This window comes from Labeo rohita, chromosome 5, assembly GCF_022985175.1.
Source record: "Labeo rohita strain BAU-BD-2019 chromosome 5, IGBB_LRoh.1.0, whole genome shotgun sequence".
Taxonomy (NCBI): Eukaryota; Metazoa; Chordata; class Actinopteri; order Cypriniformes; family Cyprinidae; genus Labeo; species Labeo rohita.
Genome location: NC_066873.1, coordinates 18,002,943 through 18,026,235, shown reverse-complemented (window position 1 = coordinate 18,026,235; position 23,293 = coordinate 18,002,943). Strand labels below are relative to the sequence as shown.

Below are 23,293 nucleotides of genomic sequence, written 5' to 3'. Positions count from 1 at the left end.
TCCACAACATGCTGCTGTAAGCATGTAAGAAATACTGCTGCTGCACATACAACATACATGAAAAAACCCTGTATATCATGCATAAGTCACCCCGTAGTAGAGGTCTACATTCCCGCAGCTCTCCAGCAGGAACCATGGGACCTGACCAGATATCTTGCAGTGGATAAATTTCCGAATAAAACGCGGTAGCGGTGTGGTCATTTGAACGGGAACAGACAGTCTAACAATATACCATTCCCAACATTTGTTCAGAACCGCATATCTGATTTTTTTTTTCTCTCTCTCTCTCTGCAACACTTTTTGTACTGTGTTTTCAGCAAAATGTTAAACAAATTGTATTTTGACAAGACAAATTCAAATAAGAAATAAAATTTTTATACAACCTGCATTTTTTTTTTCTCCACAACACTTTTTCCTACTTTGTTGACAGACAAATGTTAAACGAATTGTATCTTGACAAGAGGAATAAAAATAAGAAATACAATTTTTGTACAACCTACATTTTTATTTTTTGCTCTGCAACACTTTTTTCCTACTGTGTTGACAGTAAATTTTGTATCTTGACAAGACTAATTAAATAACAAATACAATTTTTTGCTGACTAGTATTTGTTATTTCTCTCTTACAGTAGCGAAAATTTAAATGTAAGATTCCGGGAACCAGATAGGTGAACAACAGGTGAACAAAAAGTTAATATATAGCTAGTCGGAGCGGGTGGGTGCAGAATATAACCCAGCGGGAACGGGTCTGAAAAAACAATGCCGCACAGACCTCTACCCCGTAGCAGATCTATACAGGTGGAGCTGGGGAAGGTGGAGGGTTTCTGAAGCACGCTGCAAATGCTACAGCGAGCACTAGTCATATATTTGATGTTAATGTTGATCATGCCAGAACTTTGTAGTTGTCCTTTGTTGTAATTCTTATCACTTCAGGGGAAACATGGAGATTTTGTTCTCTACTTACAAATTATCCTGATTTATTATCGACTATAAATTGTCTGGAAAGGCCTCATGAGCCAAAATGATGAGCAACAATGTTTGCCTCTTGGATTTAACACCTTTAATTAAGCAGGATAAATACCACAATACCACTTATTTTCCACAATCGTGTACTATCAGGGTCAGCACTGCCTAAATTAGTATCAGTGTGTTGTACTATGTGTGCCAATACATATGGACAGATATGGATGTGTGCAGTGGTGGTTCTACCCATTATAAATGGCAGTTACTGTTGACAGCAAGGATATTTTTATATCTTAATATGATTTTAAATGAAATAGACCTGATTTTTTCTGTTTGACAGTGGTGCTCACAGTGACGGTTGTTACGTTTCACTCTTTATTTAAAATTTCACATATAGTATTTTGTATTTTATTAATATAGCTCTGCAGAGTTACATAGCAGTATTGGCAGTACATCACTTAACATCCTTGCACAATCACGTAATGCCACTTAAGATTTCCCATGGCAATTGTTAGCACTCGCTAACATCTGTTCATAATATATCACCTCAAGACTTTTCTGTGAAAATTTGCATTATATCTATTCTAAATAGTATTTAAAATTAGAATTAATGTGTCCTAAATCGTAGTATGTTAAAATAAGGAGCCCAAAGGTATCTGGATGGTTTACTATTTCCAGAGGAAATTCGAAGTGCAGATCAATCCATGCCACTCTAACAGCTAATATTACCCACAACCCACTGCGTGTTGATATGTGAGGCCGACGGATCAGAAGTTTCCATTCTCCTAAAAACGATCTGTTGACTTCCTGGTTCTGTTAAGCACCTCCCTCAGAAATATGCAATGGATTCAGATTGGTTAGCTGGCCCAGTGTGTTCTGATTCGCTGACTGAATATCTCCCTTTGCACTGAACTTTGAGCGTCATAACTTTGCAGATGTTTTTCTCAAAAAGGGACATTACACACTAACTAAAGTTAAAAAGTGTAATCAAGGACCCCTTTAATAATCAATATCTAACCTGATTTAAAAAAAAGAAAAAAAAAAAAAAAGAAAAAAGTAATGCTATTCGTATTATATTCATCTGCAACAACTTTCTGAATCTTCATAAAGATATGGTTGGTCATTAACTTTCAAATGCATCATTAAGCAAACAAATATCACTGGCCCTAACTGGTTTTTAAAACAATTACAACAGTTCACGGAAGTCAGTTTCAAATGTGAATTTTAATAATATTTAATGTACTGTATTGAGTTTTCACAGGTGTTTTGTCCATATTTTGAATTACACATTGCAGTGTATTGTGTAGTGTTGTGTTTTAGGGTTTAAGGAAATGTCTGTAAACTTACATAATGTCCTGACAGAAAATGACCAGTACCTTTTCCATTTTTCAGTAGATTTTTTTTTTTTTTTCAACTTTAATCCTTAGTAAGGTGTTGCAGTAACACACCTGAACACTGCACACCACAAAAAGTCTGCACTTATTTAAGAAGGTAGAACATCCCTAATCATCTCAAATTATGTGCATTTAATTTTCAACACCTAGCTGCTAATTACCTTCTTAATGTCTTTAGAAGCAGTAAAGGACTGCTTAATTTTTCCCACATCGTTTCTTTACTCTGTCCTTTTTTGTTAAATAAATAATGAAAACGGTGACATCTGTTGTGTGTTGTCTCTTATTCGAGGCTACATTTCTGTAATTATGAATTACCAGACAATAGTTGATTTATGGTCTTACAAACAAAACCACTGAAATGAAACAGAATAAGCTCTCTTTTTCACCTGTGCCAAGTCCAAACTTCTATTACATGAAACTGGAGCACTGCTAGCTGTGTGGATATTGCGAGTAAATCATATTAGTGTGAGTTGGTGTTGTGCCAGACCGAGTCGAGGATTGAACCCAAGAGATATCCGCAGCCTGCCTGACCAAACCATCACACATCTGTTAATGAAAGCCTTCATTTAATAAACGAGTGAAATGATACTCAAAGGCTGGGTGAGAGAAGATACTTAAAGCTGTGTGCTGTAAACAGATTACGAAATTGTTTATTTTGTGTGTAGTCAGATCCTCCTAAAATGTTTGGTCATCTTTCTCAAAGAGTGGACTGAACTGAACACCAACCAAGGGACAGTGTTTGTGCCAAATAAAATCTTCCCAGAGAAAAATGAACTACTGTTATATGTAGCAGAAATTCTCTTGTCTCTCGTATGTAATCATGCCATACTGTCCTAGTTAAACATGCAGAATAGTCAGAGCAGGGGGTCATTTTGACCAAACTGCATCTATGTAGGATAAATTGCTTTAACCAGTCTAAAGTGGTTATAGCTAGTTTCAAGTTGATTTTTAACTGGAACATCAACTAATCCAGCTGTTTAACCCTTTAACTGTCACTCCCATTTTTTAAAACAGACATAAAAATGCACTATCCAGACTTAAATTTGTATAATTCATGAATGAAAACATTTTGTAATATGATTTTGATGAACATTTTCCATGGTAATGCAATGTCTGATTTTAAAATGCATTTCAAAGGGTGAATTTTAAGTTTTTAAGTTTTTAAGTTTTAAATTTTAAGTTTTGAACTGATATATAATTTCTTGTGATGTCTATTGCATGATAGGGGAAAAGGCAATGAAGAAAGTCTTTTGTGACAAAGGTCAGAACTCATGTTACGATTTTTTAAGTTGTACTCCTGACATATGTGACCCTGGATCACAAAACCAGTCATAAGGGTCGTTTTTTCAAAATTGAGATTTATACATCATATGAAAGCTGAATACATAAGCTTTCCATTGATGTATGGTTTGCTAGGACAATATTTGGCCAAGATACAACTATTTAAAAATCAGGAATCTGAGGGTGAAAAAAATCCAAATATTGAGAAAAATAAGTTTTAATACATTTGCAGTAGGAATTTTACAGAATATCTTCATGGAACATGATCTTTACTTAATTTCCTAATGATTTTTGCCATAAAAGAAAAATCAATCATTTTGACCCATACAATGTATTTTTGGCTATTGCTAATATAAACATATTAAATTGTCAATTTGTTTAGAAAATGACCAATTGTTTCACTAGATTAGACCCTTCTTCCTCTGCTGGGATCATTTAGAGCCATTTGAAGCTGCATTTAAACTACATTTTGGAAGTTCAAACTTGGGGGCCCCATTGAAGTCCATTATATTATATATGAATGAAATTGCATGATATTTTGAAAGAAGGACTACATTTCGTTTGTACATAAACACATACATGATAAGTGCATTACCAATGTTACATTTATTGCACATTACAGTTATCTCCCCTACTCTATCCTGTAGTGAAGCATTTCTTGATCAAAATAGCACACATAATTGCCTACATATCTGCCTCTTTCATCTTTCATACCCTTTTTGTAAGGGATTTCCAACAGAGAAAGATGCGTGAGCGGGAATTATTATCCCTAGCTATAGGAGTTCAGATGAGGAATTAGTTGCTTAACCAGGTTTGAGCCTTAAGCAAACGCTTTAAATCCATATTACATCTCAAGCTTACTGCTTTACAGTCTAAGTCTCTGTCCTGCTTGCTCTCTCTCATCTTATCCAGAAAACATTGCTGCCTCACAAACCTTTCCACTTCGTTAGATGCACTATTCATTAAAGGTGTATGAGGCGTTCCATTCATCTTATTGGTACAGACACATTAGGAAGGCCTCAACTAAATTCACACGCTTTCCTACCCTGCAACATGTGTCTTATCGACTGTGCTTTGGAGGAAGTATCCATAAGTGCAGCATTCCTGTCTTCAAATCACTATTTTGGCTGAAGAACTGTAGAGATGCTTCACAATGAGAACAGAATGTGATCATCATCTAACAAGCAGCATAAATCTCAAGAGTACATAGTTTCAAGCATATGTCATATTACTATTAATTCTTTTTTTTTTCCTCCACTCAGTATTTTCTCTATTTTCCCAAAGGTTCTTCAGAGAATTCTTCTGGAAAAACATTTGGGGCCAGTTGCATAAACACAGCCATTATGTTAAGACTGTCTCTTAAGAACTAGTCAGACCAAGTTAGCCAAGGAATAATCAGTTTTACTTTTCACGCTTAATTAGACCATTAATCTTAGGTTTATATGCAGCTGGCTTAAAAAAAACAAAACAGCTATGACCAATCTCAAAGAAAAAAAATGTTACACTAGCAGTTTAAGTAACAGTCCCCTGATCTTTCTGCTACTGAGATTCCAGAAACTTCAATTCCTTAAAAGGACAGCTAGACAGAATTATTACTATTATTATTTAAATAAACAAACAAACTTTAGAATAGGGAACACATATTCACTGTTAACTAGGAGTTTTCCCTCAGTTATCTCCACATTTGCTGCTTATTAATAGTTAGTAGGGTAGTTGTTAAGTTTAGGTATGGGGTAGGATTAAGACATCTAGAATATGGTCATGCAGAATAAAGCATTAATATGAGCTTTATAAGTACTAATAAAGAGCCAATATGCTAGTAATATGCATGCTAATAATAGTGTTAACTAGAATTAAAAAAAAAGAAAAAGTAAAGCGATACCAAATTATGATGGTGTTCTAGTGTCTTTTATTTTTTTATTTTTTTTTTTTAAACGGAGAATACAAGATTAAAGTTGTGCTATTTCTAGAATAAAGATGACATTACAAGAATAAAGTCTCAAAATATTATAACTTGAATCTCGTAAATGCTACAAATTAATTCTCAAAATTTTGATTATATTCTCAAAACATTTTGACTTTATTCTCATAATTTCAGCTTTATTTTTTTCAATATTTCGACTTCATTCTCGTAATATTTTGACTTCATTTCCTGTAATTTCGACTTTATTTTCAAGATATTTCGACTTTATTCTCGTAATATTACGACTTTAATCTCGTAATCATAGATTTTTTTTAAATTTTTTAACGTGGCACTAAAACCCTGTCATACCAAATAAATAAATAAACAAATAACACTCTCAATCACCTAGAACACTCTAGCAACCTCCTAGCAATTTAGCAGCCTTTGTCAAGGCAACATCAAACTTTATCTTGGCAATATGTTTACAGCAACTGTAATGTGTCAAATTATTCTTTCTAAATAGACTTCAAAATTCTACAAATTCAGTAAAGCACAGGTGTAAACATTCCTCCACTGTATTATATTTGTTATATCATCTGGTTCAATCTTTCTTGAAGCTGCCATGGCAATTATCACCTGAGTTTGATAAATTATTCATTTGAGCTTCATACACTTTGCCTCCTCCTGTATAGTCATTTGACTTCATTTCCTTCTATTGCAGGTTGTGTCTTCAGGCTCCATGGTGTCAAATAATTTTGACAGGCAATGGTAAATGGTTTCATTTTGTTGGCCTTCTTATAAATGCACTAGGCTCGACTCCATCTACAACTTCTGAAATTCCCGCTGTTTTATGCTTCAAGGCTGTGTGTCGTTTCTGATTCCTCTTTATGTGCAGGAAAGGCAATATTTCTAGGGCGGGCTCTCCCTTCTGTTTTGCCCATAGACTTTTCAATCAATCAAAAGCAGGCTTTTTTTTCCCACTGAAGTGTTCAATAATTCATCGGATGCTGGCTTAGGGCCATGGCTGATGTTCGGAAGAAGAATTGCAATGAAGAGAAGGAGGAGACGAGTGGATTGCATTTTGGGCAAATTTGCAGGCCGCAGACAATTAAATGTTGCTAACAGGGGTCTCACCGTGTTCGCAGAATCAGGTTTCAAGAAAAAATTTTCAGGCGGCCTCATATAAGTCAGTTTTCAGTCTGTGTATTATTTTTTTTTTCATCAAGATCTTCAAACCAATAAATGGAAGTAAAAACAGAGAACAGGACCCATCTAATATAGCCCAATCCAAATGTACTGATAACTAAATCAGTTTATTGAACACAATCACAAAGCCTACTCAAAATTAATCTCTGACTGGGTTTATTGTGTGACTGAGAAACTGCACCATAGAGTGTACCTATGCATCACTGCAGCTAAAAAGCAGTATATCAGCAGCTTCAGCAGTCTGTGCAACCCTAATGACAAAGTCAAGGGAGGAAATCGGAAAAGTGAGACACTCCCAGATGCTGTTTAAGCAGTTCTGCTGAGATTTGAGGACTCATCTGGGGCAACGCTTGCCAACGATAACAATCTTGCATGTCCAATTAACAGCGCTGCACAATAAAAAGTCATGTTGTGGCAACTATTCTGTGCTTAGACTGGTTTTGAATGGTGCATGCAAAAATGTGCTTTTCCCAGTTGTTCAAAAAGCACCAGTGTGCTGAAAAGAGCGAAAAAGAGAAAGTGTTTAGCTAGTCTAGGCTCACAGGTTTTTATACTAACTCTGTATTACAGGGATGTGCCAATCATAAAATTGTGCAAATAAAAATGCAATTGCACAAAAATTCTGGTTGTTATACACTTCCCTCCAAAAGTTTGGTAACGCCCTAGAAAAGTGGGGTTTTGGACAATATTGGCATTAATCCTTTTAATCCTTTTTTAAAAATCGTACATTTTCGATTCATCAAAATATCCACCATTAGCAGCTATTATAACTCTGCATAATCTTGGCCTAAATTCATTGTATTCTAAACTTAATTAGCAATCAATTGTTGAAGCTATTAAGGTGTGCTGACCCAAAAATCTTTTGAAAACCTGGGCCAAGTTTAAACCAGTAACCGGGCGTCACAGCTGGCAAAGGGGCATGTCTGACTTTGACTATATTGCCATTATTGCTGGTCTTCAATGATAATGTCAAGTTAATTTAATGTATTTGCCCCCAAAAAAGATAAGGATTTATGCTGATATCGTCCACAACCACAATTTGCCAGGGGTGTTTCCAAACTTTTGGAGGGCAGTGTATATCCTGATTTTATATTTAACTTTTTCATATTATGAAATACGCTTTGGCAATAACTACCACAATAAGTCAAAAGTCTAAAAATGTGTGAATATAATAATTACATTTTTCTGTATATACACGAAGATAATTTTAGGTTTAGATTCAACGCGACAAGCTTCTCCCTGGCTGCAACTTTTTAATAAAATATGTTTAAATAACCCACGTACAATCTGTTGCACTTTAACACTTTCTTTCCAAGTGCAACTAGATTAAAAATCCTTATGATGTTGTTAAACAGTTGTTAAATGCTCAACAAATTCTTTAAGTACTTAAACTCCCTAACATGAATAACATAACATAAATCCAACTCTTAAAAAGGCCAAACTCAACAGCGAATACAATTACCAATCTATAATAAAAATAACCTGACAAAAGAGCTGACACCCAATAAAATATGTAGCAGTATGCAAACCCTAATAAACTGATTAATTACAATGAGCATGATTAAAGTTACTAAGAGCATAATGAAAGTCCTAATAATCACCACCACAATTCAAAAAAAAAAAAAAAAAAAAAAAAAACACACACACAAATACTCAGTTGATTTAGAGTGCTAAATGCTGGCATGTTTATTTGACTGGATTCCTCAGTCTCTCTTTATTTTATTGCAGAATGGCTTTAGTCTTTAAATTTATGAAGCCACAACCAAAAATCAGCCACAGCCAAAAATGTAATAAAAGTTAGAATATATTGAACAAATCAGACTCAAGGATGCAGCCATGTTGGCAGCAAGTACTGATATGTTGCCAGTGTTGAGATCACTGACAAGTTTGCTTAAAAACATTTCTGAGAATTTAATGCATTTTCATTGAAATGTGGCGTACTGTCAAACTGTTTGCAATCTGGACTAAACCAAACAATGCATATTTAAATGGTCTCGTTGGCACCATTGAAACACAGTTGGTATCATTTGTTTCTGAAAATGAAATGGAATTGAATTTTTCTTGAATCCATGGATAGAAGCAGCAAAACTTTGGAAATATCAAGTCTCTCTCTTTAAATCAATGTGCTCAATGTGTCTTTTACCTTCACTGTGTATATTTTGATTATGATGTGTTGTAAATAAAATACAAATAACCCTTTGTCTGTCAGGTGTGAATCACTAAATATTCATGGCCATTGTCACTCTCTTGCATACAGCCTTTCTAACACAAAACATGTCTTACAAAATTTAAATCAATATATTGTTTTCTGTGAACGAGTGAACAGGATGATTTTGATGTTGAACTAAAAACTCTAGTCCACCACATCCAGTCCCCCTCCCCATCCTATGATTTGCTTGCCAAACTATTTGTGACTTAAGTAGAACTGATATATTTGTAGCAAAAGTCAAAAATGTGTTATTAATTTTCCTTTTATGCCAAAAATCATTAGGATATTAAGTAAAGATCATGTTCAATGAAGATATTTTGTTAATTCCCTGCCATAAATGTATCAAAACTGATTAGTACTCTGCACTGCTAAGACCTTTTCTCAATATTTAGAATATTTTGCACCCTCAGATTCCAGATTTTCAAATAGTTGTATCTCAGCCAAATATTGTTCTATTCTAACAAACCATACAGCAATGAAAAACTTAATAAATCAAAGTTTAGTCCAGGGTCACATTTGTATGTTACATAATATTGTAAAATAAGCCAATTTTTTTTTTTAATACACTTTTACTAATGTCATCATAGCATGGAAGAGAAAGTCATAAATGATTTCAGACGCAGTTTTATAATTCATGATTTCTATCCTCACTTTTTCCTATCTTTTTAAAATAACCCTTCACAGGAACAGTCTGAGTTGCTCATTGTTCTGACTAAAATTAGATGAGTTCATGAATCGTTTAGACAATTCATGGCTCCCAGGAGAATAATCACTTTAATACACCTGCCCCACTGCTCAGGTGACAGTGACCTTTGGTTCTCCTTTTCTCAGGAAGATCTGAGGTTGATGTGAAAGAAGGGAATGAAAGTGCCAGGAAATGACTTGGCTTCATGCATGTTATGACACTTTCAGGGGGGGTGAACTGTAGATGAACTGTAAATTTAATTTAAATGTGCATAATGAGCTTAATTTGCCCTTAAGCTGCCGCATAATTTGACACCAACACTTGTTCGTAAAAACAACCTATGCAGTAATGCCAGACTGGATGAGTTTGATAGAATTCATTTGGGAAAAAATGTGTTCTTAGGTGAACAAAATTTCACTTGTGATGATTCTGTAGAGTTAAAAGATATTAAACTCCTGTAATTTATGCAACTAATACAGAGTAAATCTCTCTCAACACTCAATTATTCATTATCAGGTCAGTCAAAACTTGTTCAGTTCTGTTCACACTCACAGGATTGCCACATCCACCATGATTAGCAAGTATTTATCTTTTTTTTAATTATATGCAAAATAAATATCACCTAATCAATCTGAACCGTGCTACAAATATAACAAATAAATAATTCTAATCTTAATTTGACACTAAAAAATGTAATCTGTGGTTTTCTACTTTTAAATGACTAGATATAGAGGGTTTAAAGATACTAGAGGACACCAGTGCTTTCAGCTTTCAGCACTCTCAAAATCAGATTGTTTTACTTTTCCCATGGTTAGTGGTCATGCAGAGAGCACATGGAAGCACTGCTCCTCTCTAGTTTGATGGATGTGCACCGAGGCCTAACACAGAATAAATGTACATCAAATGCATTCCTTTCTCCATTACAGTTGTTTCACAAACTTTACCAGAGCATATAAAGTTTTACGACTGAGTAAAAAGACAGGGCTGTTTCTTTATGTTGTTCATTCTTTCCTTCGGTTATGGTTTGTAGGGTTGTCACAATTCAAAATGGCCATTTCAATATAAAATAATATAATTTAATAATATAAAATAAAAATAAGATGTAATATATATATATATATATATATATATATATATATTCCTTTTTTTATTAAAGTAATTTTGTTGCATTTTTGTTATTTTATAGTACTTTATATAGTTTTTATTCATTTTATTTCAGTAGTTTTTTTTAGTACATCAAGTTAAACTAAATGAAAAAGATATTTTTTTTTTTTTTTTTTTTTTTGCCATTTTTGTATTTAAAATATTGTATTTAAACCAATTTAAACCAAAAACCACCAGAGTTATTTAACTCTACTTGTTACACACTTGTGAGCATTTTCTGAGGGCTGTAAAACTTCAAACTAATCTAGCAACACTAGACCTTAAATAATCACATTAGTGAGCAGTATAATCATTTCACTTGACATCCATCAGTAATCAAAACTGGGAAAACATAAGCATAATTAACAAAGACCCCACAGCAACAGCCATCAAACTAATTCATGAGATCACTCAATACATCCCTGAAGCATAAGCACACCTCAGCAAGATCACCTGATTAGTCAAACATCATTTTATCCTTTAAAGAATCATAACTCAAGGGCTTTCAGTGTCATAGTCGTGTGACATTAGACCTTCACTCTCCTGTTAATTTCCTCTCAGCGCTGTCTAATCCTGCAATCCCGGTTCCCCAGTGGAATAATAACAAATTACATTACACCTCTCAAACAATTCAAGTCATTACTGTCGATTTAGTACTTGCTCACATTCAAGGGTTTGTTTTCCAGAAACACACATCAACATAATTGCCTTTTAAGTGTTTATAAAAATAAAGTGGTGGACTGCTATGCTTGTTGAATTGTTGTGTTTGAACACAAAGGCCTGCTGTATTTCTCAGTATCAAATGGAAACAATGAAACGGGACCATGTTATAACACAATACAGCGCTACCTTCTCCATTCAAATTTGTAGCTTTGGGGGGGAGTCTGAGTTTTTCATGTGGAGAGACAAAGAAATTGAATTAGGCTCCCGAAGTCTCATGCAAGAACAACCACTGGTGCTTGTAGAAAGCTCAAAACATAATTTCCGTTAACACCTGATGCACCCTCTCGGAGACGGACAGGTATGCTGTTTACATTTACTGCATGGTTACTGTTAAAATGTGAACTTGTACACACTGTTATTATAAAATAAAAAAGACTGTTCCCTGTAACAGGCCTATATTGATTTTAACCAGAACACAAACAAAACACGCAAAATCAAAATAGGGTTTAGGAGATTTAGATCAAAATAAACAAGCATATTAGCCTACCTGCTCAAATTATCCTAACTCCGGTTGTGTTCACTCCAAAAGGCCAAGTGTCCGAGTACTACAGCACGTCTTTTAGTCCAAAATGTGGATATGTAAAGAAAATCATAACTCATGTACATTTCCACTAAACTATGTAGACAGGGTTGCCAACTCTCACACATTCTTCCCATGTAAATCTCACGCCAAACTGGCAACCCTGCTTGTGATTTTAAACACAGTTTCAGCTTTCAAATGTTGTAAGTTTTAATACTAAATTCAAACGATAAATACCGTTTTGGAGCATTTAATGTGACGTAAATCGTAAAATGTAGCGCTTCTGAAACACAGCTGCGACAAGCTTTGATCTCGCCAGCGTCACGTGATTCACGGAGCTCTCAAAACAAACCAACATTGACAGTACATTTGAATGTGTTTAAGTAAGATAGAGACGACGGCTTCCCTATACAGGTATTTGCAGCAGTTTTGGTAAACATTACAGCATATTATTCATTGATTTTTACGTCGATGACATTTACAGTTTAATTTTATTTTGGAGAGTGATGGAGAGGCAACCCTTACGAAAACTGAACATGGTTTTACTACAAATAAGATATATTTGCTACTATAGTTAAACCATGGTAACGACTAATTAACCATAGTATTGCTACACTAACCATAGTTTAACCATATGTAGTAAAACTGTGGTTATACAAATGGTAATCAATGCGCCAAAAAACATGGTTACTACACTTTTACTATAATAACACCATGGTCAATTTTCGCAAGGGTTAATATGGTTTTCTTGTATTTAACCCTCAGGTATTGCTTACTTATAATGTGACCATACAGCTATTAACTATTATACCATAACTATTTTTCAGTTAAATAAATGTATTGTAAAAATCTATATTTTAGTTTAATAATTTTTAATATGTTAAGGAGATCATTTAGTCATACCTGCAGGTCATACCTGCTTAAGTTTTTCATTTGACTAAATATTTAGAAATTATTAAACACTATATTTTTAAATGCGCAGTTTCAAAAGTTAATAACTTACATCCTTTTTTTAATGATACTCGTATAAGTACACACAATGAACGCAAGAAAATACTGAATTTAGTTTAAAATGTTGCTAAAAAAAGCATTCAAATGCATTTTTATCCCCTTATATGTATAGTATATACATATAAATAGATATGGAGTCAAGACTGCCACCAACCGCCCCCCAACCCAACCCCCCATTCCAAAACAAAACAAAAAAAAAAATCTCACTCCAAGCTGAACTTAAAAGTTGGCAACCCTGTGTATCGCATGTCATTTAGCAGTGCGGCGCTGTCTTATACATTTCCATTGATACACAAAGCCAGAGGCTGTGTTGCCAACTAATTTTCACGGGAGGTTGCTGAAGTTGCTAAATGATGTTGTGATGTCATTGTGCGATGACTTCATTATGTAATTACGATGCAAAAATGTGTCACTACATCATTATATTTTATATAAGTTAATGTAGATTTGTTTGTAAAATACTGTAAAACACTGTAAATACATTACATAATATTAAAGTATAAGTAACTGTATTTTAAATACAACATTGAATTATTAAACACATACACATTTTTGAACCATTAGAATTGTTATTTTTATTAGCTAATAAACTAGTACAACTATACATTCTGAACAGTTATAAGTTGTAAGTAGTGTATTAGTAGTTAGTTAGTATGCTATACTTTTAGTCTGTAAAAATAGGGCACAATCTACTATGGTAGTATGAAGGATTTTTCCATATTGATTTTTCACAAGTTTTGTACCTGCATTTTAAATTACCCACTGTATTTTGTGTTTTTTGGTTACAGGGTTACAATGGATAATGGATAACAGATAATGTCCTGAAAAAATTACTAGTACCTTTTCCATTTTCTCAATATTTCTCTTACAGTGTACTAACTGATTGACAATCACAGGTACAAGCTAAGGTATATCATAAATGAACAATTATTAAATTATTTAATTATTATTATTAAATTGGAACAATTGCAAATAGCAGCTTTGGTTTTCTCGTTTTGTGTAATTTAGATGGAAATTGTGTGCCTTTTTATTGTTTGTGTCACTTAAAACTCAACTCAAAAGTTGGCAAATAAATTTTAAAACTTGCTAAATTTGTTGCTAGGTGCTTTTGGAAGAAAAAGTTGCTTAGGTAGTCTGAAAAGTTGCTTAAAAAAAGTTGGCAACACTGGCCAGAGGCCGCTCTTGATGGAACCTAGATGGAAATGATGACAAATGCGGATACCCGTCCCCCCTTTACCACATATAGCAGGATGTTTGTAATAATAGCTATACCTTTATAAATATAATATGTAAGATAAAAATATAAGGTTTGTAATAAAAGCATATTTCCTCCTTTCACATTCATGTAAACCAATTTAAATTCAAAATAAAGAATGTCACACCAAGTGTTTACTGTTTAAGAGCAATTCCAAAACAGATGCTAAGAGGTTTTAGGTTTCTCTAAACTAGGGGTTCCCAACCACATTCCTGGAGCATCTCCAACACTCCAGGAATGTGGTTGGGAACTATTGCTCTAAACCAGGCATTCTCAACTCTGGCTTTCGAGGTCCACTTTTCTGCAGAGTTTAGCTCCAGCCCTAATCAAACACACCTGAACAAGCTAGATCTTCAGGATCACTAGAAAGTTGAGGCAGGCAATTGAGTTTGATCAGGGTTGGAGCTAAACTCTGCAGGGAACGTGGACCTTGAGGGAGTTGAAAGCCCCTGCTATAAACAACAAATCTTTCTTTAGTCTTTTTAAAGAGCACTTATCTTGATAAAATCCATGAACCACTTTAAATGTAATTTCTTTTTCTTTGTTACAATTTATACAACATTTTTGAGGTGAGGTTCAAACTCTCTTCCAGGAAATATAATTCATGAAACCATTACAATCAGAAATGTATGATATCATAAGATACAATATATGAAGAGTACAGATGCAAAAGCCTCTAAGTACATCTGCCATACACATTTTGACAGATGAAACATGAAGCCAATAAATGTGAGTTTATTACAGTATATGGCTTGTTTGTGTTTTTCAAGATATCAACATAGACTTGGGTGATTTAAGTTTGTGAATTTATTTTACATGTCCTTTAAGTCTCTCCATTCAAAATGTATATGTCTTAGATAATGTTTATAAATCTCATAGTTTTACATTTATCTTCCTCAGACATAAACAGAATATAGTTTGACTTTCAATCTATTTTGTTTTCAGACAGATACGACATACAGTATTTTATGCAAATAAAAAAAATTGCTTATCACATTCCAAAAAATATGACTTTATGATAAATATGATTTCTTTATGACCTAATAGACTTCAATTCTTTATATCAGGTCAAAATCTCAGGTCAAAATTTAATTCGATTTTTTTTTTTTTTTTTGTCTTAAAGAAATGTCTTAAAAATTAAGTGTCCATTTTATGGCAGCAGTAGTCTATAAGAGTTCATGAACTGCAAACATTTTAGCACATCTTATTCACGTCTATGCTTAAAAAGGAGGTTGGGGTAAAATCAGGTGAAACGTAAAATAAAATCCAAAAATGAATAACCCACTTTAATGTAAAGACTTATTTACAGAACATGTTTGTTTTTTTTTAGCCACATGTGTGCCCCTCTCCCAGGCACCAGTAGTTGAGTAAGTTCAAGTGATTGCTTGAATTCTCAGCATGATTGAGGTTATGGGTTCACAGACATGATCACTCACAATAAACCAACTCTGCAGCACCACCCATTTAATGGCTAAGTAAATTGTGTTTAACTTTTAATTTTCTTTCCACTAGATATTAATTTACAATAAAAGTGCCATAATATTTTAATGTCCTCGGCTGCAAGGTCAGCGCAGACACTACAACGTAATTAAGATAAAATTAATAGAAGGCATTTATGACTTAATTTGCTGCTGTTTAATTGAAAAATATGGCCAGATTTTATCCTCTAGTACCACACCACTGAACTAATTATTTGACTTGCATGAAGGGGGGAAAATACCTGTTCACTTCTCTTCTCCCCTTAATCTATATTTTGAGTAGTTTCATTTCTAGCTTCCACAAATTGTTGTGTAATCTGTTCACTTTGTAATGTTCATTACAAATGCATCCCATTAATCAAGAGCTGACTTTCATACTATATGTTGTGGTTTTATGGCCTAGAGAAAGCGCTCCAAGCGAGTCCTTATTCTACGTTTTAGTGAAAATATGGAAACTCTGTGAGAAATGGGCATCTGGGGGATATTACAGCGAAACCGCAGAGCTATATGACAGAGTTGGTTACTGAGGATCTGAACAGTGCAGTTTTGCCCAAACGATTCTTCTTTATAATATATCAGCTTGTTTTGACCTTGGTGTGGATACACAGATAAGTCCAAAGAAAAAAAATCTCCAGAGGAGAGAAGTCAGAGGAAATCTACAGCCACTGCTGGCCATAAATTTATCACAACGTGAAGCGAGGAAGATCAATTATTTAGTCCGTTAGACAAGGCCACAATGAATAAAAGGACGAGGAGAAGAAACACATTGTGAGGGTAGATCAGCTTGAGAAGAAAAATGTTAAAAGAATAAACAACTATGTTGGGGACAAATGAATGAGACGCTGCTAGCCAGAAATAAGATCAATACAAACTTGAAACTTTGAAGGAGAGCACATGCTGTTTGTGTGATGACACACGTCTAACATAGTGCATATTGTTATACGACTTGCAGTGTTTCATTATTACAGGGAGTGCTAACAATGTCTTCGCCTTTTTCGTTAATAGGCAATCAGAAGACTATCTACAGCGGCTGAATCTCTCAAACTCGTTGCACGCCCAAAACACCCAGTTTACTGACACATTCTGTAGGCGGTTCAAATTGGGGGGGCTGACATAATTAGTGTAAAGGTTTGACTCCAAATTCATCTCTATCTCAAACCAGAAAGGAAGTGAGTAGCGCTCCACAGGCTGCTTTTTGATGGGCCCGAGGTTATAAAAATGTCATTTCTACCCCACAAGGTGGCTTGCGGGGAGCCATGATGACAATTAATTCTCCTTCTGGTTATGACAGTGACAAAATACCGCCTGCTTCAAGCTTCATCCCCATTTGGAATGGAAATAAGCTTTCCTCTCGTTTGCTACAAGAAAAATGATCCTCTATATTTATCTTATAACTTATCTTTCCTGGGGAATTATAGGAAAGTGGGTCATGTGATGAGTTGATTAACCATTTGACGCCTTTGTACGGGTTATTGTGACATACATATTACAAAAACATGGGTTAAATGATTTATTTTCTTTGTCTGTGTTAGTTAGCAGCTATGAAATGTGTGTGTGTGTGTGTACCTGCCTCAAACTGGCACCTAGTAGCATTCAATAACACAAAACTGCATCTGATATTCTTCCTGTCAGATTGGATTCCAGGATATGGGTTTGGAACAGCATTTCAAGTTTTGTATGTCAGATAAATTAGCTTAGAAAGAAAACCAAACATTTTTTCTGTATTCCCACAACACAGGGTAATTGATTGGTGCATCCCAAATTGGTCTGTATCAGGAGATGGGAGGTATGCCAGCCGTCACACTCAATCAACCTCTCTGCATCTGCAAATGTCAAAAGAAACATGAGGTGAATGGAAATGCCTGGAAGACAAAAACCTATACCGCTAACCTACATAAGTGAAACGACTGGAGTGCCGTGACCCAAAAATGGGATTTGTTTTGATAGACAGCGGGATTGTAAATAATAAACTGCAACTACATCAAACTGTGTATATTTGGTATAGCACAATTAGACTTGTGAATTTTCAAAAGGGAGAACTTGCTTCCCATTTAAACTGTAATTTATATCATTACAACTCAGGATTTTAGCATTGTAATGGATAAGACAATGGATAAGGTCTTGGTGGAATAGATCTGCCATGCTGTTGCTTATTACTGTTGTTATAGATTATTGCTGCTGCTGCAAAGCAAGTATAGGAACTTGCTACTGCTAATACATATGCCAGTACGGTGCTGTGAGTTTTTAAGATATACTGCTGCTGCACAAGTAGCATATACAGTTTAATGGGGCAGTTGTGGCCTAACGGTTAGAAAGACTTGTAACCTGAAGGTGGGTTTGAGTCTCAGGTTTCGGCAGGGATTTTAGGTGGAGTGAGTGAATGTACAGCGCTCTTTCCACCCTCAACACCACGACTGAGGTGAGTCCCTTGAGCAAGTCACCGAACCCCCAACTGCTCCCAGGGTGCTGCAGCAATATGGCTGTTCACGGTGTGTGTGTGTGTTCACTACTGTGTGTGTGCACTTGGATGGGTTAAATGCAGAGCACAAATTCCAAGTATGGATCGCCATATAGCCACACATCACATCCTTTCCTTTATAATAACTCGTAGCAGATAGATACAGGTTGAGCTGGGGCTGTGAAGTGCGCTGTAAAATGCTTCAGTGAATGCTAACCAGACATTTGATTGTAAAGCAGCAAGCTCATTGGCTGTGTATGCAACAAACCAATCAGCTTGTGCCAAGTAGTTTAACGCTGTGAATGTCATCATTTTGCGTTAACAACCCATTAGCCAAGAGATTCATGATAGAACTTGATATTAACGTGAAAGGTAGTGTGTCCATTCAAATTCATTGATCTGTCACTTATTAACTGATCAAAACTGAGCACAATTGTCACTTATTAGTATGGGTAATATGAATATACTGTTTAGCACAGCTATATTTATTTCATGTGTTGGACTAGTGAATCACACTCCTTCTGTTTATGCATTTATAAACTTGACAGTTTTTGTATTCAGCCTATGTAATTTTCATAATTTTGCATATTCAGGCCTATGTGGTTTATTGCAATGCTCAAAGGACTAAGAAAATGTTCCTTTTAGTAGATGCTTAAAGGGTACATTATCCAAAATGAACATTCTGTCATCATTTACTCACCCTCATGTCATTCCAAACCTGTATGAGCAAACCTGTATATTTGTGGAAAACATTGAAAAAAACAAAAACAAAAAAAGATTTTCTTAAAATATCTTTTACGTTCCAAAGAGGAAATAAAGTCATACAGGTTTGAAACAACATGAGGGTAATGTTGGGGTAATGAGTAGGTAATGAGGGTAAATGATGACAGAACTTGTGAACTATCCCTTCAAGTTTCTGTAACAGCTTGTGCACTTACTCCATGATGGTAAATGTCTGTTAGTTTCAAAACAAATACTTTGGGTTTTCTTAATGCAACATTCATTAACATTGTTCTCATGTTGTTTGCTGATTTTGACCAGTGCATATCTCACTATGGAGTAATTAAGCACTTCACACTGATACATAATTATCATAAAGATGGATGATATGACAGCAGTGGGTAAAACAATTTCTACAAAATTGTCTTAGATGTGATTATCCAACAGTCTGTCTGATGGAATCTGTGATGTGTTTGTTTTTATTGATAGTAACTTAAAATTTGTTGATGCTTATGAATTAAACAGACATAGCGTTATTTAATATAGCTATTCAAATGATTCATTAACATGAAATTATCTTACTTAAGATTAAAATGTTAATTATTTGTTTCCAATAAATTAATTGCAAAATTACACTTTTTAGAATTAACTGAAAGCCTTTCAAATAGTAAGCAAGCAACCTCTTTATAATGCATGCTCCTTCATTTCAATTAAAAACAAAATTCATTCACGATTAATTACGGTAATCAGAGCAATATACACCCCCAAATGTATTTTTTCCCAGTGCCGCCTGAATAATTACACACTAACATTTGGTATTGTTTTAATTATGCATTCTGCTGAGATTTGCGCTTTGTAAATAAAGCAATAATTCTACTCTGTTCTATTTTCTTTCATTTTCCTCCCAGCTATCTCAGTTCCCAGAACAATTGGGAGTTATGTTGCCTCCTCTCAATTTCCTGTTAACCTCTGTCGGCTGCCACTATGCCAGTCATCATAAGTATCCTTAGTATCGTCAGTCGCCCCTTTCTCTTTTCTTTTATCTTAAAGCAGGTGAGCTCTGCCCCCAATTTTTACTCTTCTGTCCCCAGCCTCCTTCATGCACTCCTGTACTCGAGAGGCTGTGTTAACAGATTGCCAATAAGCTGCGTGTCAAGCTCCTGCGACACATGTCCCCTGGTCAGAGTAATGGTTCACCCCATGGGAGACGAGCTCTTACCCATCACAGAGACCTCACTGTTTCATTGTCAGCTCTCTCTAAGACTATTCAGTGTGATGAGGGGTCACAAGTTAAATGGCTCTTTATGGGATAGAAATCTCCACTAGGAGTAGGAAGGTTTTGACTGGTGACTTGTTAAGAGTGGTTAATAGTACCAGCAAACAGAGTTCAGATGCGAGTTAAAATTGGTATTGGTCAGTAAATAAAACAGTTACTCACCATTGGCTGATAACTTTATTCAGAACTGTGATGTACTGCAAAACGATGGGACAATTGTAAATAAATTTTGCTTTTTGAAAGTTTTTGCTATGTTATTAAATGTATAAATAAAGGTAATGTTTCACCTGCAGTCTGTCGAGGTTCATATCATGCAGCGTAAATTGCAATTTGGCATCAAAGTTAGCTATATACAGTATCCTCTGTTAATATTGGCACCATTGGTAATGTAACGTGGACGCTGAGGCGGTGTTAGAATCCAGTTGCAGAAGTTTATTGAAAACAACAGCAAACATACACGATGAAACGGGCAGAGGGTCAGTAACCGGAAAATCAGTCCAAAACATAAACGTAATCCAAACAGCAGAGTGAAAACACAGGCAGTGGGTCGAATACCGAGAAGACAGTCCAATACAGCAACCAAATCCGACAGGGGTAATCCGTAAACTCAAGAACCAGAAACAAAGCAAGACAGCAACAGGTAATCCAACAGAGTAATTGACAACGCTCGGTAAGGCAGGTTCAACTGGCAATACTTCGCGAAGTATAGAGCACATGGTCAGTCTTTATATAGTCCCAAACAGGAAGCAGCAGTAGAAGCAGCAGAGGGAGCGTGCAGGCAGTCCTAGGGTGAGAGCTCCCTCTGCTGGCTTGGCGTTACAGGTAAATATGAGCAAAGGTAGCTATGAAAATAAATTTGCATTGTTTATACCTTTGATCTTTCATTTAAAATAATCACCAATTTCAAACCTTTTATTGAAGTGAAACAGTTGAAACTGGGGGGAAAATCTCATCATGAAATAAATGTTTTTCTCTAGTTCACGTTGGTCATAAATATTGGCACCCAATTTTTGCTACCTACTTTTCTCAAGATAACTGCTCTGAGTTTTTTCCTATAATGCCTAAAGAGTTTGGAGAACACCTGACAAGAGATCAGAGACCATTTCTTCATGCAGAATCACTCCAGATCCTTCATATTCACAGCTTCTTTTCTTTATAAGCTTCATTTTGTGCTCAGTGACACATTTGTTCTGTTGATTTTGATGTTTGTTTTGGATCATTGTCTTGATGGAAGATCCAACATTTGTAACAGAGGGAGTCAGGTTTATGTTTTTTATCTATTGGTATTTGCTATGATGCCATGTGTCTGAACAAGATGTCCAGGACCTCTGGCAGAAAAATTGGCCAACAACATTAAAGATCCAGCAGTATATTTAACCGTGGACATGGGGTATTTTTTATCCCTGTTTGCACCAAATCCATCTGGTGGGTTTGCTGTGTTTTTTTTTTTTTTTTAGTTTCATCTGACCATAGGAGCCATTCTGGTTTGAAGTTCCAGTCATGTCTGAATATGTTGGAGTTTTGTTTTTGTATTTTTTCTTGAAACTCTCCTGAACAATATGTGGTGATGTAGGGCTGTTTTTTTTTTGTTTGTTTGTTTGTTTTTTTTTTTTGGCTTTCTGACCCCAAGACTCAACTAATATCTGCAATTTCTGCTGTGATCAATAGAGAGTCTTTGGCCACTTAAACTCTCTTCCTCACTGTACATTAGGACAATATAGAAACACGTCCTCTTCTAGGCAGGTTTGTATCATCTTTAGTGTATTGGAACTTCTTAATTATTGGACTGATAGTGGAAATGGGGATTTTCATGGTTTAGCTCATTTCTTACAGCCACTTTCTATTTTGTGAAGCTCAACAATCTTTGGTCTATTCAATCTATATTCTTTGGTTTTACTCCTTGTGATGGATATGTTCTCATATTTATAATCCTGTAGAACAGGAAGTCATGGCTGGACATTTTCATGCTCCTAGTAAATGTAAATATGAATGGGGATATATTTCAGAGATATTTTACTCATAAGAATTTCTATGGGGTGCCAATAATTGTGGGCAACATGCACTGGAGAAAAACATTTATTTCATAGTGTAACTGTCCCCACACTTTTAATTGTTTGGAATGAAAAATCAAAAAGATAAACAATGCAGATTTATTTTCACAACCACCTTTCCTCATATTAACCAAGGGTGCCAATATTAGTGGAGGGCACTGTGTGTGTATACACACTACAGCACAGAATAAACACAAAAATGAAGGGGTGACATCATCATAGTGTAAAAATAAACAACATTACTCTTGATCCCCACACCCACCACATGTGTATAAAAATTTTATTGAAACTAAGGCAAATACCATAAATCATCCCAAAACTGGACAACTGTAGAATAAAAAAATATTAATAAAGTTACTGACATAACATGGGTTAAAGGGGTCATCGGATGCCCATTTTCCACAAGTTGATATGATTCTTTAGGGTCTTAATGAAAACTCTATAATATACTTTGGTTAAAAATTCTCAATGGTAGTGTAAAACAACACCTTTTTTACCTTGCCAAAATCGGCTCTGAAAAAATCATCCTGTTCTGGTCGAGGCTGCTTTAAATGCAAATGAGCTCTGCTCGCCCCGCCCCTCTCTTCTCTCTGTGGAGTGACAAGCCTGTTTATTTCAGCTGCGTTTAGCCACGTTTAGCCGCTAAACTTGCTAACTAGCACGTTATTAGGAAAGGTAATTGCAGAGATTCATAAAAAAAAACCTTATACTCACTTCTGCTGTAAGTGAAGCTGGATCACAAATGATTTGCGCGAACATAGACGCATTTATGTAGATCAGGAGGCACATTCCCTTCACAAACAAACTTAATCCACTGCATCTTCAGCAGCTCAGATGTTGGGAGTAAATGACGATCACTATGTTCATTATTATATCCAGCAACACAACACCTCAATCTGAGATATTCTTGTCTAACTTACATCCCTGATCCAGCATCGAAACAATGAAGGTGGACTGTTACAGCTGATCTGAGGTAAGACGCTCATGTCAATCAACTATCATGGGAGCGGCCTCTGTC

General features: G+C 35.2%; 1 long non-coding RNA gene across 1 annotated transcript; it reads right to left on the bottom strand.

Moving 5' to 3' along the window:
• Positions 1-16,772: 16,772 nt before the first annotated feature.
• On the bottom strand, positions 16,773-21,039 carry LOC127165985 (uncharacterized). The gene is made up of 3 exons (XR_007827843.1): positions 20,512-21,039; positions 20,387-20,421; positions 16,773-17,593 (listed from the first exon to the last, which is right to left on the bottom strand). It is a non-coding gene; the product is annotated as an uncharacterized LOC127165985 (long non-coding RNA).
• Between the last annotated feature and the right edge of the window lie 2,254 nt (positions 21,040-23,293).